We start from the raw sequence: 18,132 nt of genomic DNA on the forward strand, positions 1-18,132 counted from the left end.
AGAAAACTTGGATACAAAGCTTCAATTCTACGAGTCTACAAGACTCCACCAACTACCTTCGAGTGTTTAAAGCTCCAACTGCTCCATCAGCATTATGTTATAAGATTACAAGGCTACTTGCTTACGTAGCTACAATTCTATGAAGTCCCAAGACATCATGACTACACGACTACGAGCCATGAGGTTACGAGACTACACGCCTACGAATCTTAAAGTTTACGAGACTGCAAGGCTACAGAGCTACGAAGCTTCTAGAACACAAGTTTATGTGACTGCGAGGATACAGGACTTCAAGTTTGCATGAGTTCTTGACTACGAAGCTACTCGTCTACAAGGCTCCAATTACCGTATCTTTCTTCGACGGAATTTTCTCTTTTGCTCCAACTGCACCATCAGCTTTATGTTATAAGATTACAAGGCTACTTGCTTACGTAGCTTCAAGTCTACGAGGCTCCAATGCATCTTGACTGCGAGACTACGAGACTATACGATTGCAAATCCTCAAGGTTACGTGATCTCGAGGCTATAGGTCTATGAAGCTTACAGAACGCATGGTTACGAGACTGCCTGACTAATTGGCCGCATGGCTACGAAACTTCATGTCTCTAACTGACTAAAATAGCACCATTCAGTGGTGAGAGTTAATTTATCTCATGCCAAGGTACTTGTTGCAAGTAGTTCCGCTTTTCAACAACATATATCGCCACATGTTGCTTACAGATAAATAAAATTTATTTCTTTTATGTAGGATGCAGGATGCTCACTAACGCCCGCAAAAGAAGCACGGCTTCGGAAGTCACCAAGGAGAAGGAAATTCGTCTTGTACGTTAGTGCTTCACAGATGTCTCATGGTATATTATTAGACTGAGTAATAATTTTTTTTTTTATTTCCACCTCATTAAAAAATATTGCAAGTGACGATTTAGTAGCCGAAAATCACTAATTAAATGTAACTTTGAATAAAATGACATGTCTCATTAAGAGTAAAACTCCTTCATGGAGAGATCGGTTTCTCAGAAATAACCAGAAGCACTTGGAGAAACCACAGGAATGATCGCAAGCACACGGAAAAAAACCTTCATAATATTGACAAGAATAATCAGGAGCACACGGAAAAAACCTTCATAATATTGACAAGAATAATCAGGAGCACACGGAGAAAAACCATCATAATATTGACAAGAATTATCGGTAGCACACGGAGAAAAACAATCGTAATATTGACAAGAATTATCGGGAGCACACGGAGAAAAACCATCATTATTTTGATAAGAATAATCAGGAGCACACGGAGAAAAACCATCATTATTTTGATAAGAATAATCAGGAGCACACGGAGAAAAACCATCATAATATTGACAAGTATAATTAGAAGCACACGGAGAAAACCGACATAATATTGACAAGAATTATCGGGCGCACACGGAGAAAACCACCACACATTTTCTTTGATATCATAAAATTAAAAAAAAAAATAAAAATAAAAATAAATTAATAAAAAATTTAAAACAAAAAAAATCTACAAAAAAAATACATAAATAGATTCTGCTAGCTTGTAAACTTATCATTGTTGAGCAAAGATAGAGTTTTAGTACAAGCCAGAATTTTATGTATTTTTTTGTAGATTTTTTTTTGTTTTAAATTTTTTATTAATTTATTTTTATTTTTAATTTTTTTTTAATTTTATGATATCAAAGAAAATGTGTGGTGGTTTTCTCCGTGTGCGCCCGATAATTCTTGTCAAAATTATGTCGGTTTTCTCCGTGTGCTCCTAATTATACTTGTCAACGTTATGATGGTTTTTCTCCGTGTGCTCCTGATTATTCTTATCAAAATAATGATGGTTTTTCTCCGTGTGCTCCTGATTATTCTTATCAAAATAATGATGGTTTTTCTCCGTGTGCTCCCGATAATTCTTGTCAATATTATGATTGTTTTTCTCCGTGTGCTACCGATAATTCTTGTCAATATTATGATGGTTTTTCTCCGTGTGCTCCTGATTATTCTTGTCAATATTATGAAGGTTTTTTCCGTGTGCTCCTGATTATTCTTGTCAATATTATGAAGGTTTTTTCCGTGTGCTTGCGATCATTCCTGTGGTTTCTCCAAGTGCTTCTGGTTATTTCTGAGAAACCGATCTCTCCATGAAGGAGTTTTACTCTTAATGAGACATGTCATTTTATTCAAAGTTACATTTAATTAGTGATTTTCGGCTACTAAATCGTCACTTGCAATATTTTTTAATGAGGTGGAAATAAAAAAAAATATATTACTCAGTCTAGTAATATACCATGAGACATCTGTGAAGCACTAACGTACAAGACGAATTTCCTTCTCCTTGGTGACTTCCGAAGCCGTGCTTCTTTTGCGGGCGTTAGTGAGCATCCTGCATCCTACATAAAAGAAATAAATTTTATTTATCTGTAAGCAACATGTGGCGATATATGTTGTTGAAAAGCGGAACTACTTGCAACAAGTACCTTTGCATGAGATAAATTAACTCTCACCACTGAATGGTGCTATTTTAGTCAGTTAGAGACATGAAGTTTCGTAGCCATGCGGCCAATTAGTCAGGAAGTCTCGTAACCATGCGTTCTGTAAGCTTCATAGACCTATAGCCTCGAGATCACGTAACCTTGAGGATTTGCAATCGTATAGTCTCGTAGTCTCGCAGTCAAGATGCATTGGAGCCTCGTAGACTTGAAGCTACGTAAGCAAGTAGCCTTGTAATCTTATAACATAAAGCTGATGGTGCAGTTGGAGCAAAAGAGAAAATTCCGTCGAAGAAAGATACGGTAATTGGAGCCTTGTAGACGAGTAGCTTCGTAGTCAAGAACTCATTAAGAATTGAAGTCCTGTATCCTCGCAGTCACATAAACTTGTGTTCTAGAAGCTTCGTAGCTCTGTAGCCTTGCAGTCTCGTAAACTTTAAGATTCGTAGGCGTGTAGTCTCGTAACCTCATGGCTCGTAGTCGTGTAGTCATGATGTCTTGGGACTTCATAGAATTGTAGCTACGTAAGCAAGTAGCCTTGTAATCTTATAACATAATGCTGATGGAGCAGTTGGAGCTTTAAACACTCGAAGGTAGTTGGTGGAGTCTTGTAGACTCGTAGAATTGAAGCTTTGTATCCAAGTTTTCTTGTAGCCATGTCGTCTTGCATTTATTTGGAGCCAAGTAGACTTGTATCCTTGTAGCTTCATAGTCATGTTTTTACGTAGCCACGCGGTATTTTAGCCATGCAGACTCGCCGCAGCCATGTATAAGTCATAACCAGCTAGATCATTTTAGACTCGTAGCCTTGAGACCTCATAGTCTCTTAGACTCGTAGCATTCTAGCCAAATATCATTGGCGCTGATGAAACAAAAAGCTGTTGGAGCAATTGGAGCCTTTTGGAGCCTTCGATGTATGTAGCTGTATCAAAACAACATCACTGCAGATACTGTAGCAAGGTGTTTACCTTGATAAAGAATGCTGAACGGTATGAGAAGAATGATTGTGTTAAAAACCCACTACGCAAAATGTTAAGCTGTAATCGATGTATCAGGTTGTTAACACGAATTGAGGGATTAAAAAGACATGGTAGAACATGTAAAGTCAAGCCTACTTACGTCATAGATCACATCGATGGATCCACTAGACTAAAGAATACAACAATAATTTTTCCTTGACCTGAGCGAGATGGTATTAGATCGATCGATCATGTTGAAGAACATAAATTGAAGGATGCTGATGGCTTCGTGAAGACTGAAACTAATGGAAGTAACAACACCGTGAAAAGTGAGAATACAACCAAGCCGATATTCAGTAGATCCACAATACTTTGTAAAAATGATGGACTAATAAATTGTTTAACTTTTATGTGTGTACTATTGAAAAATAAATAAATTATTATATATTTTAAAGTATGTTTTATTTCTTGTATTCTGATTTCCAACTAAGCGTGTGTGTTTCCGCTACTGTATGTGTGATCATTCCGTTTCCTGTGTGTACTGCGTGTATACGTTTCGTTTCCTGTGTGTACTGTGTGTACGTTCCGTTTCCTGTGTGTAATGTGTGTATACATTTCGTTTCCTGTGTGTACTGTGTGTACGTTTCGTTTCCTGTGTGTACTGTGTGTACGTTCCGTTTCCTGTGTGTACTGTGTGTATACGTTTCGTTTCCTGTGTGTACGTTCCGTTTCCTGTGTGTACTGTGTGTACGTTCCGTTTCCTGTGTGTACTGTGTGTACGTTCCGTTTCCTGTGTGTACTGTGTGTACGTTCCGTTTCCTGTGTGTACTGTGTGTACGTTCCGTTTCCTGTGTGTAATGTGTGTATACGTTTCGTTTCCTGTGTGTACTGTGTGTATACGTTTCGTTTCCTGTGTGTACTGTGTGTACGTTCCGTTTCCTGTGTGTACTGTGTGTACGTTCCGTTTCCTGTGTGTAATGTGTGTATACGTTTCGTTTCCTGTGTGTACTGTGTGTACGTTTTTTCCTGTGTGTACTGTGTGTACGTTCCGTTTCCTGTGTGTAATGTGTGTATACGTTTCGTTTCATTTTTAATTTATATTAACATTTTTTTAAAAAGAACTTGTGGTGTTTTTATTTTCTTAAACTAACACTTTTTTAGTATTTTTTTTTAAATTAAAGATGTTTTGTATCGGCCAGGGATCGAACCAAGGACCTTAGTCGATCCAATCAATCATTATATGGATTACAAATTTATTTAATTAATTTTGGATTTTTTTCCCGCTTTTCTAGCTACATTATTACATGATTTCAAGATGGTGGTCGAATTTCAAGATGGCGGGGAGCACCTCCATAATAAATGATTACTGCACTGTAGCGGGTTAGAATAAAACTATCCAGATGGGAATGTCCTCTATAATACAAGTACACACACAAGATGTCGTACTCCGGCAGGTGGTGGCTCCTGGTATCATGTAATGAACATAAAATGTCGGATCCATGATGGCCGACAAGGACAAAGTCAAATTTCAAGGACAAAGTCAAATTTCAAGGACAAAGTCAAATTTCAAGGTCAAGGTCAAATTTCAAGGTCAAGGTCAAAGTTTAATGTTAATATACAAGGTTAAAGGTATGGAGAACAGAACAATATATTAACATGATGTCAGCACACTCTAGAAGACGAAAACAAGATGGTGGACTCCAGCGGACGAAGACAAGATGGCGGACATGATGTCATACCAGCTGATGGTAAATACCTTGTTGTTGGTGGAGGTAGGTCAATCTGTAGGTGGCTTCTGTGGTGGAAGGATCTGATTTTTTTATTTTTTGCCCTCACCGGGTTCGAACCGAGGACGGTAATCGATATAATCAATCGGAATTCTATTAAGTTAATTTCTTGATGAATTTTGGAATTTTTCCCGATTTTCTAACATAAAAATTACGGATTTCCAAGATGGCGTCTAAATTTCAAGATGGTGACTAAATTTCAAGATGGCGACCATAACGATAATTGCAACATTAATAGGATCCAATATGGTGGTCGTAACGTAAAGTGTAAGAATGGTATAGTACTCAACCAAGATGGCGGGTGTAACGAAATATGCAACATTTATATAAACCAAGATGGCGACCATAACGATAACTGCAACAGTGGTTTTTAAGATTTTTATTTAATTCGATTATTTAAATTTTTTAATGATTTTTAAAAATTTTCACGATTTTCTAACATAAAAATTGCAGATTTTCAAGATGGCGTCTAAATTTCAAGATGGCGACCATAACGAAAATTGCAACGATGACGTCATAATTCAAAATGGCGTACAACCCAATGTCGGAATTTTCTAGAAAACAAAATGACGTCATCCAAAATGGAGGATCCAATATGGCCGCCGTGATCTACTTGTCCCGTTACGCTGTGTCCCGTTACGCTGTGTCCCGTTATGCCGGCTGCACGCACGAAAAAGTGTCACGTTACGCTCGTCCAAGATGGCCGCCGTGACGTCAAACCCAAGATGGCGGACCGACAATCACAATCCACGCGCCTGCGCCTGCCGTTGGACCGGCTATCCTATACTACTTCTGTCCATTCGAACGAATTCACAGGCACAGATAGTATGGAATAAAATCACTTCCAGAACAAAAATTTGAGCTCGAAACTACAAATTTTGCTACGAGAAGAAAAGCTAGTTATTTTGGCGCGTTACAAGCGTGATCAAACTGACCTGTTGTTTGTGGCGTTGGGTCGGTCATACTCCGTACCCTGCCTGTGACGCACCACGGTGCACGAAGATGATTCCGTATGCTCTGGCCACCGCATCACGTCGGTACAACGGTATTTATTTAAAAATACGTACTTTAAATAATTATTCTGGAATACCAGCAGAACCTTCCAACACTGGTAAAGTCGCCAGCAGAGACACGCTTCGTCCTTCCACGCGCCTTCTTAACCTGTTGAAATACGGAACACAGAAGAGAAGAAAAAAGGTTGGAATCCTACGCAGTTGAATTATTACGAATAACAATTCGTTTATTTGAGGTTATGTTCCGTAATTTCTTAAAGTGTAGGTTGTAGACAGCCTTTTGTCGGTTGTCCCCGCGTGCACCAACTCTTAGGGCTTGTAGATTCCATGCCCCGCCACCCAGGGGCGTAGCCAGGGGGGGGGGGGTGGTAAGGGGTTCAACCCCCCCCCCCTTAGCACCAAATATTTTATTAATTTCTTATTCATCACTCAAACAAATTTCATATTAAAATTAATAAAAATTTTACCATTACAATATTTGAATTTAAGAACCGAAAACTGCTAAAATAGCACTATTCTACACCTTAAAATCCAAATTTTACCGGGGGAGGACCCCGCTTTAATACGGGGGGGGGGGCAGTCTTCTTAACACCCCCCATACACAAATACTGTATACGCCACTGCCGCCGCCACCACCGCCACGGTGGAACCCTACAGACCTGAGTCTTTGACGCGCACCGTCGCGTGGCTCTGACCTTCCTGGCCGGCGAGCTGCCGTCGGGAAGCTGCGAGGCGACTCGGTTGAAACAACGACCCAGACACGAGCCACGAGGCCGGCGGATGTGGGAGCATAAAAGGGTATGAAGGTGGTAGCGCAGGGAATAAGGGCGAGAGAGAGGGAGGGGGTTCAAGATCTTGCAGGACTCGCGCCTTGGGAAGGGGAGGGAGGAGGGGGGGGGGGCCGACCAAGAAACGTGCGCGGACAAAAGATTAAGAATTAACGAGCGGGGCTAATGGAGAGTCGGCAGAAAAGACGATGATGGAGGAGGGGGGAGAGTGGAGGGAATAGGGTGGAAGGTCTTTACTTTACTTCCAGAGGGAAGCTGGAGGGACCGTAAGTTTGGACCCCAAGATGCGGGGGTGTTTTTGCTCCGCGGGGTGGAATAATCGCCTATCTGCCAGCACACGAGAAGTTGTTACGAACGGGTGCGTCGTGTGTGTGTGTGTGTGTGTGTGTGTGATTTCTGCCACCTGCTGGTGGGGGTGGAGGGCTTTCAAGGTCGGTTGCTTTCTTGTAAACATACTTGCGCGGTCTTTATAAAAATATAATTTGATAAATGTATTTATTAGTAGGGACACCTGTATTTCGCGAATACATTTCGTGTCTAGGTACATCGCAAAACACCGTAGTTTTTTTCTTGCAGTTATTGGCTGTGGTAGGCGAGAGGTGTTTTCCCGCACTTGACGGGGCCAATGGGAATGTGGATACCGTACTGTTGCACGCACACGATTCGCCAGTTCTCTAAGAAAAAGCTACAGTGTTTTCTGACATACCTTGACACGAAATGTATTCGCGAAATACAGGTGTCCCTATTTATTAGTGATGGTGCATTACCACTAAAATGAAAATGTCTAGTCTTCAATAAACTGCGTCTTATTCCCAATAATTTAACTAATTGTAAGTCATTATTTTACCTGCAAAGGAAGGTCATCCTATATTGCAGTATGTGTCATTGGCTGAGTTAAGAGTGGATACATCTTCTTTCGCTGACCGGAGCCAATAAGGAAAAAAATACTGTAAAAGAAGACACAATTTATTGAACTTAAGCAAAAAATATCCCGTCTTAAATCTCTATCTTTCGTTATAATGTCGTGGTGTGACCAGCAGCACTACACATGTAGCCAGTGGCGAACGAGCGGCATCCCTGATGGTTAGGCAACCAGCATAGGTAGCAGCCGGCGAAACGCCCACGATCTATACAACCAGCCACACAAATATCTGTAATGCAGATATTTTTTAATAAGACGTTCTGATTGGTTGCGACGCATTGGGGCACAACCGTCCGCTGGCCAGCTGTATCAATAGAGCTGCGGTAGCAGAAGACGACAGAACTCGCCGACTCAAGAGTCACTGCAGAAAAAAAGTGAGACAAGACACCCGAACGAGAGAGACAGAACTAGAATTAACAAAGCGCGGTTCAAACGGAAGCGAAAGATAAATTGGAAGATTTACGCAGACGTTAACACGGATCGGTCAGACGCCGAGGAACGAGAAACGTTAAGATTACGTAGTGACGTAAAGACGTAAGACCAGAGCACAGTGACCGTCAGCGGGCAGCTTGGTATCGCTGTCCGACGGGGAAGGAATCGGCGCTAGAAAACGCCCTGTGACGTCAGAACGTGTAAAGAGGTGCCACAAGCATAACTTGGCCTCGGACGACGCGACGAGTTTCGCAGGAACGCCAGGAGACGAAGATCCAAGCCCTGTAACGAGTCGGAAGCAGTCGCGACATAGCGGACGTCGAGCAGGCCCGAGACAGCGCGTGTCAACCAGCGGCTGGACCAGGGGAGAGGCGGCACCAGCCAGTTCCGAGGAGGGACGCCGGCGAACGAGTGGATAGCAGCCGCCCAGCTCACGAGGAGCAACAGGTTCTGGGGGACCACTTGGGACCTCCGGACAAGGAACGCCTTCGGAGTCCAGGAGAGCGTGGCTGAAGTCCCTGCTCCCGGTGAACATCGCGACCCCAGGGGCCGCATCGCGAGCGCGTGTCGCTCGTTTGACGACGTCATCAGCGGTGGCGTGGCATGGGAGGGACAGATACGGCAATGCAAGGCAACCTGCCCACAAGCATCTGCGGGGTTTCACGTAAACTAGTCCTATATGAAAAGTTAAATTTACAGTGAAAGAAAATATCGCCAGGGCCATTTAGGCATTTTTATCGCGGAAATATTTCCGGACAAGGTGTGCGTTAAAACTTTGTAGCATTGTTTGTGGATCTTGGTTGGCTGATTATTATTTCAGGTGGACGTCTAGAGTCAGCACACCAATCGCAGGCATCCAATGCGGAAGCAAATGTGACGTGAGTGGTCCGGCAAAATAGGGTAGTGTCTTTTCTTGCAGACGTCCGCCAGTTACAAGGAAACAATCGCTGGCGAGGGGAATACCTTACTGCAGTCCAATGAGCGATCAGATTTTATTCGCGAAAAAATGTCTGTCTCTAGGTATCGCCAATAGAGCGCAAAAGACTAACCGAGCGTTCCCAGTACGCATGGTTGCTAATTTGAAGGGGCGTGTATTTTTTTTCGCGTAAAGACCCGACCGCTCATTAGACTGCAAAAGAGTATGCCCACACCGGCAGTTTCTTACTTGTTATTTGCGGCCGTCTGGAAGTAAAGCCATCGCCCTATTTGGCCGGCCAATTCTAGGCGCGTTCGTTTCCGCGCGAATGGCCGTGATCCGTGTGCCTGCAGTAGACATGTACAAACATTAAAGAAACTCAGCCAATCACGAAACACGGACGACGCAACAATTTTTACCGCACAGATAATCTCCCAAAATTTATCGTGAAAGATGCATGCCCCAACTAATTTGTCGCGTTCCCTCCTAGGCAAGGGTTGAAGGTAACGATTCTAAGCTCCGGCGTTTTTTTCCTATTTAAAAGCACGAGTCACCATTAAACAGGGTCGGGATTTCATCAACAAACTTCGCCTGCATATTCACCTCGAAAGAATAAGGCTGGTAAACGGGTTAAAATTTGAAGTTGAACAACTGGTTTATTACAATTAGGTATTCAAGATGGAATGTATGGATAATGTTTAAATGAAAAAATTTAAACAAACACAACTAAACTTGTCCCAGTTGTAATAATTATTTCATTAAAATAATTGTGGTACGACCACCTCACAAATATTTATGGAGAATAAGTTATTTCAGGGAAACCATTTTACGAAACTGACAAGTTTTTGTTTTACTCAAACATTTTCAAGACACTTGGTTTTCCATTCATATTAATAAAAGTGACAGTTTATCTGTCTGTCGTTCTGTGGCACGGAAACTAAAAGGCCTACATTAATGATAATTGGTACATATATTCTCCAAAGTAATATTTTAAATATTCGATTTAATTTTTTTATTAGATTATTTAGCTCTTTATGCTACTTATCTCTCATCTAACAACAAATGAGTCTAACTTGACTTCTTTGGTTTACATTTTTCCCGTTAATCTTAATGCTAACCATTGTTTTTGTTTCATAAAATTATTTTCAAATATATATTTTTATTTCATTCGAGGCGAAGCAGTAGTGTACCCACGAGGTGGAGTACGTACCTATGATGGGCAGTGCGAGGATGTTCTGCCTGTAGACTCTTGTAGAGAAGCATGGGTACATCAGTTAGTCTAAAATTCTTGCTCTATTATTCGCAATAAACTAATTATTCAGCTCCAATTTGAATTGGGAAGAATTTTAAACTATGAATCGTACATACGTTTTTAACTTTTTTTGTGTGTTGGACCTGCAAACTAAGTTTGTGCGTGCAGCTCAGACTTCCCCGGTGAAATCTTGTAGGTTTCGCCGCATAATGGTGCGACAGCCATCTATCTACCTTTACCAACTGGCTGTTCGGGTTAACAGGCGTGTGTGACTGGTTGCAGAAGCGCCCGGCGCCTGGGGCCAGTATTCCAAGACCCATAAATAAGGGTTTAGATGTTGAATATGCTACACCTGTGCCCTAACCATATTTCTAGTGCAAGTGCCAGTCACTTATTTTTAGGGAAAGGATTTTGGTGTCCTTTCAATTTTTATTCTGTTGCCCCAATTCCGCGCATGCGCATAGCTCACTTTTTCGTTGATTTCGTCGAGATGGCTAACCCGCATCTGACGCCATTATCTCGTACGTAGTCATATCTGTGACTATAGGGGGGTGTACCAAGTGTGTTGGTGTGCTAATTGAAAATAGCGTAAACTATCATGGAATACACGTGATAACACTTTAATGGTCATAACAAGAAAAAATCGTAACTTAAAAATTACTTGAGAAAATGAGAATAACATAATGTAATGCTACAATGTAATTCGTATGACGGTACTGCTATCTCTAAGAGTTTTGCCGTACAAGTACAAAAAAAGGTTTTACAGTGTAGTGGCTTGCAGACCTCCAGAATAACTCGTGTCATTCCAAAATTGCTCAGGATTTCTGAGTGTCTATTTACAAATAGCTTTTAACAAACAATCTATGTCGAAATGCCAGTCTTGTTATCGTTTTGCCTGTGATTTGTTTTATTGAACATGTTTAGCATGATTTTCTTCGCAAAGTTTTAGGTATTCATGATTCCAGTGGATTCAAAAAATACATGAAGCAACAGAGGAACGTTTATAAAAAAATCCTTGGTGTTTATTACCACAAAAATGAAGACTAGTAGAGTCACTGCTATTGTCCTCATCACTCAAAGATTTCCACGGAAAGAATACATGCCAGTTAATTCATTGCCTTGCGCGAAAGGGTGAAAATATATGCTGTTTGCGTGCCAGTTGTCGCCCTTAACGCACAGGTTTTTTTTTTCCGTTTCGCAGTAACGAAGACAATGCAAGTCCCTGTGATTTTTTCGAGAATCTGCACCGGTTGTTACATGCCTGATAATTAGTCCAAACACATTTTTTCAGCCACTTCCACTCTTCAGAAGGGACGCTCAAAGACGTAATTATTCTCAAACAGAATTGCCAATTCTTAACAGCATTGAGTAAAACGATGCCAGTCTGATAAACTGAGCCGTTCTTCAAATCGGGTGTGTCTTTCCGAAGCTCGGCGCGCCATTTCCGTTCGGCAGCCCGGCTCCGCTGTTATAGTTTTTACATTGAATTTACAAAAAAAAACTTGTTACATATATTATCCAGAAATTTTCGAATCGTTGAATATATTTCCGAAAAGTTATAAGTACTTTAGGTTAATCATCATTTTGGAATATTTCATAGCTAAACGTCCAAACACCAGTCAAATCTTCGGGGAAAAAAATTCCTTCCTTCCAGATGCCAGTTTGATTTTTTTTTTTTTTACTGCCGAAAACAGAACTCAGAAATCTGAAAATGCCGTAGTTTATATGGAAGAGCTATCCATCTGGGACTACAAAGAAAGCTTCGTTATATTTAGAAGAATTCTACGTTGCACTGTAATTGGTTTTGTAAATGGAACTGAAATAATCATGTAAAATTATAGATATTTGTAAATTTGTACATTTACATGAAAGCAACTGTATCGCTACGAAAATTTTTCCCAGTAATACTTGGGTTAAGATTCTTACCCGGGCATTTTATGCTTTGTTTTGTCCAAGTTCATTGGTTTAAGTTATTAATTTATAAAAAGTTCTCCGGAAAACGTTAAGTATTAACTTCGCACTTGAATAAGCATAATAAACAAAATAAAGCATACTTTTGAATACTCGATCATCTTTTTCATCGTTTAAAAAATTTAAACTTGTATTAAACGTAAATAAAAATTTAAAAATTTCGTAAGTGCGACAAGAAACATTCAGTATTGTTTTCATAAACGTATTTCATTTATAAAAAAAATAACCGTAGAAAAGTTTTGTAAAAATGTACAATATTTTTCTTGAAGTATAGCATACTATTTCTTGGTCACTGGTTTCCAAAGGAATCTTTCGTAAAAGTACAAAAAAATTCTTTTTGTGTGAAAAGCCTATGAATTTACTAATATGTTGGTTTTATTGCCTTTTCATATAACGATTTTTATCCAGGCCAATTTCTGCAGATCTTCTATTATATACGCATTTAATTTTGTGCTTTGTAGCAAATTATGTTTACCAGATACATGTCACATTATATTTGCCTTTTGTATAAAAAAGGTTTGGCAAATATTCATGATAACAATATTTGTCTGCAATATTTCCGTTGATATTACTCGCCACAAGTAGAGACCGGAAAAATTCGTGAATTCCTTTCGCGATAGGCTAAAATACAAATAGTTATACCACAGTACTGCCTCTGCTATTGGCTCACAACTCATCTGGATGACTCTGGGCCAATGAGAAACACCCAACCAACGCTTTATCGAATCACAGGCTGCTACGTTGGGGCGTCTCACAAGACAGCAGGCAATGGGTGGGTGACATTTGACCGAGAGTACGTATAGCTATGGAGTTCATCCTACAGGTCATTGAACCCACGAATTTTTCCGGTCCCTACCTATCTGTAAGTTAACTTGCTGGCTCCCGACAGATGGGTCAACACACACACGTGCAGCTACTATAACCCAATTTTTTTTTCTTTGAAATATTTCTTCATGAACATCTGTGAATTAGCGACACATGATTTAAGCTTAGTCTTTCAGCAATTCCGCCGGGGTCACCACTCCAGAACGTATCGGAATAAACCCTCGTTACTAGTCACACAGAGCCCGTTAATGTGCTTTCTTAGGATTGCTTATGCTTGCTTCGCGGCCGACATCTGAATAGAGGCAACAGATGATAAAGGATGGATACCAAATACGAGAATCAGAACTATAAATCCAAGTCGAATGAAGAATTTGCGTGTTTGAGACAATACTTACGAAATTCCATGAGTGGAAATTCCATATGAATCGTTAAGAGCCAAGCACTCTAGTCAGACATTTTCATCCCCTCCTTCAAAAATCCCTACCCCCCCCCCCCCCCCCCAAGTGAGCCGTCGAGGTGGTCGTAACGAAGAGAGCAGCCGGCCGACAGAGAGACAGGCAGACCCCCGGGCTAGTTGATCGCCAGTGCTATCAGATCGCGAGTCAAGTGGCGGCTAGGGCTCGCGAGTTGGTACCATTTTTTTTATTTCAACATCTGATAACCCCCATTCAGCCCCTACCCTCCTTCCTCTCTCTCTCTTCACACACACACCAACACACACACACACACACTCACTCACTCACTCACTCACTCACTCACTCACACACTCACTCCGGGTGGACGTGTGCAGACCGCGAACTCGATCCCCCGTCGTTCCGATACTTTTGAACCTCTTCCTATATACCGAATTTTCCCTCATCTTCATCCAAAAAAACAACAACCGATAGGTGCATAAACTCCTTTCCCGTCGAAAATTCTTCATTATTGGACAGTTTCGCAGCAAAAAAAAGAAAATGTTGCTGTTCCTTCTTATCTATGTTCAATCAAGTGACATTTCGTGATAAGAATGGAATACCAGTGTAGAATTATAAAATTTTGCTTTCTTCGGAACTTCAGAGATATAGTTTTTACCTTCTTGTAGTGGCATGAATGTAACATATGTCGGCCACCCACAAAAAATAATTATGTGTTGTAAAAATATAAACTAGTACACAAGTTCTAAATGTAATATAATAATTAAAAACACTGTAAGTGGTGGTTTTTTAAGTCAATAGAAAAAATGGCCTTTTTCAATACTTTTCACTCACTAAAGTTTTAAAAATACACCTACATACAATGAGAGAAAAAAATCTTTAAAAATATATATTTTTTTACAAAATTGAATCTTAATAACCTACGTACTTTAAAGGTACCGAAAATATTGTTTTCCAAGCGTCAATAGCCTTGAAAAAGATCTACCAGTGTGTATTTGATTTCCCTTCTACATTGTTCCTCATTTTTCAATCTCGTAATGCAATAACCTCAAAAAAACTTTAATAATTAATATTGAAAATGATATTGCAATCATTTATAAATTATCCAAAGCAAAAAAAAAAGAAGAAAGAGTTATTTATTTTATTTTTGAACCTGTGATGGCATGGAATACAAAGGTTTTCCGAAATGTCGAGAAGAAAATAATCGATAGATTTTGCAACTTAAACTTACATAAACGTTCAAACACGGTTTGGAAATTCGGCCTGAAATTAAAACCTGGTTCCTGGCCGTTAAAACAAATTTTTAAAATATGGAAAATAGCCACCAGGTTTGTTACTAGAGAAACTTCACACTTGAAAAATCTACTCGGATGATAAAACAAATTATTAAGTAATTTAATTTAACTAATAAAATTAAAGAATGAAGTCCAAAATGGAGGTTCACAATAATTGTAACAAACATCCGACGAAAACCCGCACGACTCTCTACTTTATTCGCTATTCCCTATTTCCTTTCCCTCTCCGCCTGAGATATGGCCCATTCCTGAGCGTTGCATTTGCCGTTACGCTCTGATGAGCGGACTGGCTGAGTGCACAGTCTGAGGAGGGCCACTCTGGTCCCGGGGTCTCTAGAGGGAGACTGCAGCGCGCGGAGGTCAGCGGTGGTGTTGTGCTGTTTATGTCCGCGGGGCCGTCCCGCGGGGAAAGTCTGAGAAAGTGCCGTCTCGGAAGGGAGGGGCGGGTAGGGGGTTGAGAAGAGGGACAGAAGGAGTCTTGGAGGAAGTTTCATTAGCGTGTCTTTCAAGCCCAGTCCCTGAAGTAAAGTTTAAGAACCCGGCCGAGGAGATGGGTAAACCCTGAAGAGTTCTCAAACTCCGGACCCCCGACGTAACTTTCTCCCTCTTTCCTAACCAGCGCCTGCGCTTCACCCCCTCTCTCCTTCGCCAACCCCTTTGGCCGTCCACCCTCCGCTAATGAAGTCCATCCCCAGCCACCCCCACCTTTTCCATTTTCCTGCTCCACCCTCCAACGAAACCACCCCCTACTTCCTTTTTTTTTTTACGGATCTCATTTGCAGTGTGCGGACCCTAGGCTCGCCCGATATCCAACATGGCCCCTGCCCGCTCAACCCTCCCTCGCCACCTACCCCCGGGGAGTTTTATTGACATTTTCGATTGGGCGTCGTAGCCAGTGGCAGGGATTCGCAGCTCACCCCCCCTCGCTGCCATGATTAATTGATGTCCGGCCCCCTTTTCCCTTCTTGCGCGGTCGCCATTTGCCGCAGTACGCGAGGGGTGGGATCGGGTAGGGGGTGAAAAAGACCAGCGCCAGAAAACAAGGCGCGTTATTTTTATGCGCGTCGAGGGGTGTGAAAGGGCATGAATCATGTGGAGGCATTTTTTCTCAGCCGCAGCGTCCGCCCTTCTCCACACACACCCAAAAAACTCTCTCTCCCTCTCTCTCTCTCTCTCTCTCCCTCTCTCTATCTCCTCGTCGTTCCTCTGGTGAGGCTCTCCGCTCGCGAACACCCCCGACGACGATCCATTACGACGGCATTAGCGACGACGTGGAATCAATTACCGCTGCGTCCCTCGACGCCTGCACCTCTGCCTCTAGCGGCTCCCTGGTCCGACCACACAACCGGCATATTTCCTTCCACTCTCCCTCCGAACTATGCGTGAGAACATACGAGGTATACGTAACTTCTTTTAAAAAAGTTTCGATTACGATTTCGATCGCTTACAAACATCGAACGTAGGTACATATATCTTAAACACAAGTCAAGTGTAGTTTACAAATGCGATGAAACGAAGATAAAGTAGTTACTGAACATTTCTGAAATTTCGCATTGCAAATGCTAACGTATCATTCCACAGTCAAGGACTCGAAATTTCCACTCTCATACAGCAAATGCGAAAATAAGAGCAGCTAAACCTGTCGGAATAAAAATCTTCCATGTGATGTACATACCAGGGACGTTGTAACATTTCTGGAAGTGCGAGGGTAAATATCGTTATATTTCTAAAGAAATTTATATTCTAAACACCAATTTATGATTTTATTTGTTATTTTTATTATTGTTGCGCAAAATGAACTTTCAACGCTCTCTTTTAAAGATTATTATTTATATTTTAGCAGACTGATTTCATGCCATGAGTTTGGGAGGGCAATGTATGGAAGTGCGAAATGTAACTTCTGCCTTCGCACAGTTCAATCATCACCCTAAGTATGATGCATCATTAAAAAAATGTGGTAGTTATTTACTATTAATTGATAGTTTGAATGTAATACAAGCAAATTAGGCAAAATGTTGAGAAACTAAACTCGCCTGCTAATAAATAAAACTCAAAAAGAAGCAAGAGTAATAATCAAGAGGAAATAAAACTGAAAAAAAAAAGATTAACTGAAGTGTATAATTTTTTAATAAATTTATTTAGCTGTTACTTAAATCCAACTTGGAAAGGGTGAAATATTGGTTAAATTGACGGCCAATCAAGTGGCTGACGAAGTCTGTCAGCACTGTAATGAGGCAGCAGGTCAGACAGGGGGACGCACCACAACGCCGAAATACCACAACGCCAAACTTACAATAACGCCGAAAACCATAACGCCGAAATACAAAATTGACCACAACGCCGACAGCTAGAAAACTGCTGTGTACCACAACGCCGAAATACATTAACCCTGAAAAATGTCATTGCAGGACTGTCACAAAGGTTAGGTTAGGTATGGTTAGCACACAAATTCATTCAGTTGTTTTTCATTTCGCTCCTGTGCCCCCCCCCCCCCCCCCCGCAGCAACATTTTTCGGCGTTACTGTATTTCGGCGTTGTGGTACACAGCAGTTTTCTAGCTGTCGGCGTTGCGGTCAATTTGGCATTCGGCGTTACGGTATTCGGCGTTATTGTTACGTTCGGCGTTGTGGTAACGACCCGTCAGACAGTAAACAACTGTACTTGTCCCGGGTTGTCTTCTCTTGTGCGAACTCACCGCCGGTAACCTCACTCGTCGCGGGATGACCAGCGCGCAGAGAACCGGCGGCAAGTTGAAGGCAGCCAGTGATGACCGGTTCGCAGGCATTCACAGGATTGTCACGATCATGTTTTGCAATACGGACACTAAACTTCTTCGGGTCTCTCAAAATATGACATTTTTATTCAAATCAGCTTACCGAAAAAAAAAATATATTTTTATTTTATTTAATCGTCTATATAGTGTATGGGGGTCAAATAATAGCTCGATTATTTATATAATTCTTTCAGGTATATGAAGACAATATTTCTGTCGTATAAATTTTTTCATGCAGTTTAGATTTGTCGAAAATTTTACATGTGTAATTTAGAACGTAACTGAAATTCTAGT

Source organism: Bacillus rossius, chromosome 6 (assembly GCF_032445375.1).
Source record: "Bacillus rossius redtenbacheri isolate Brsri chromosome 6, Brsri_v3, whole genome shotgun sequence".
Classification (NCBI taxonomy): domain Eukaryota; kingdom Metazoa; phylum Arthropoda; class Insecta; order Phasmatodea; family Bacillidae; genus Bacillus; species Bacillus rossius.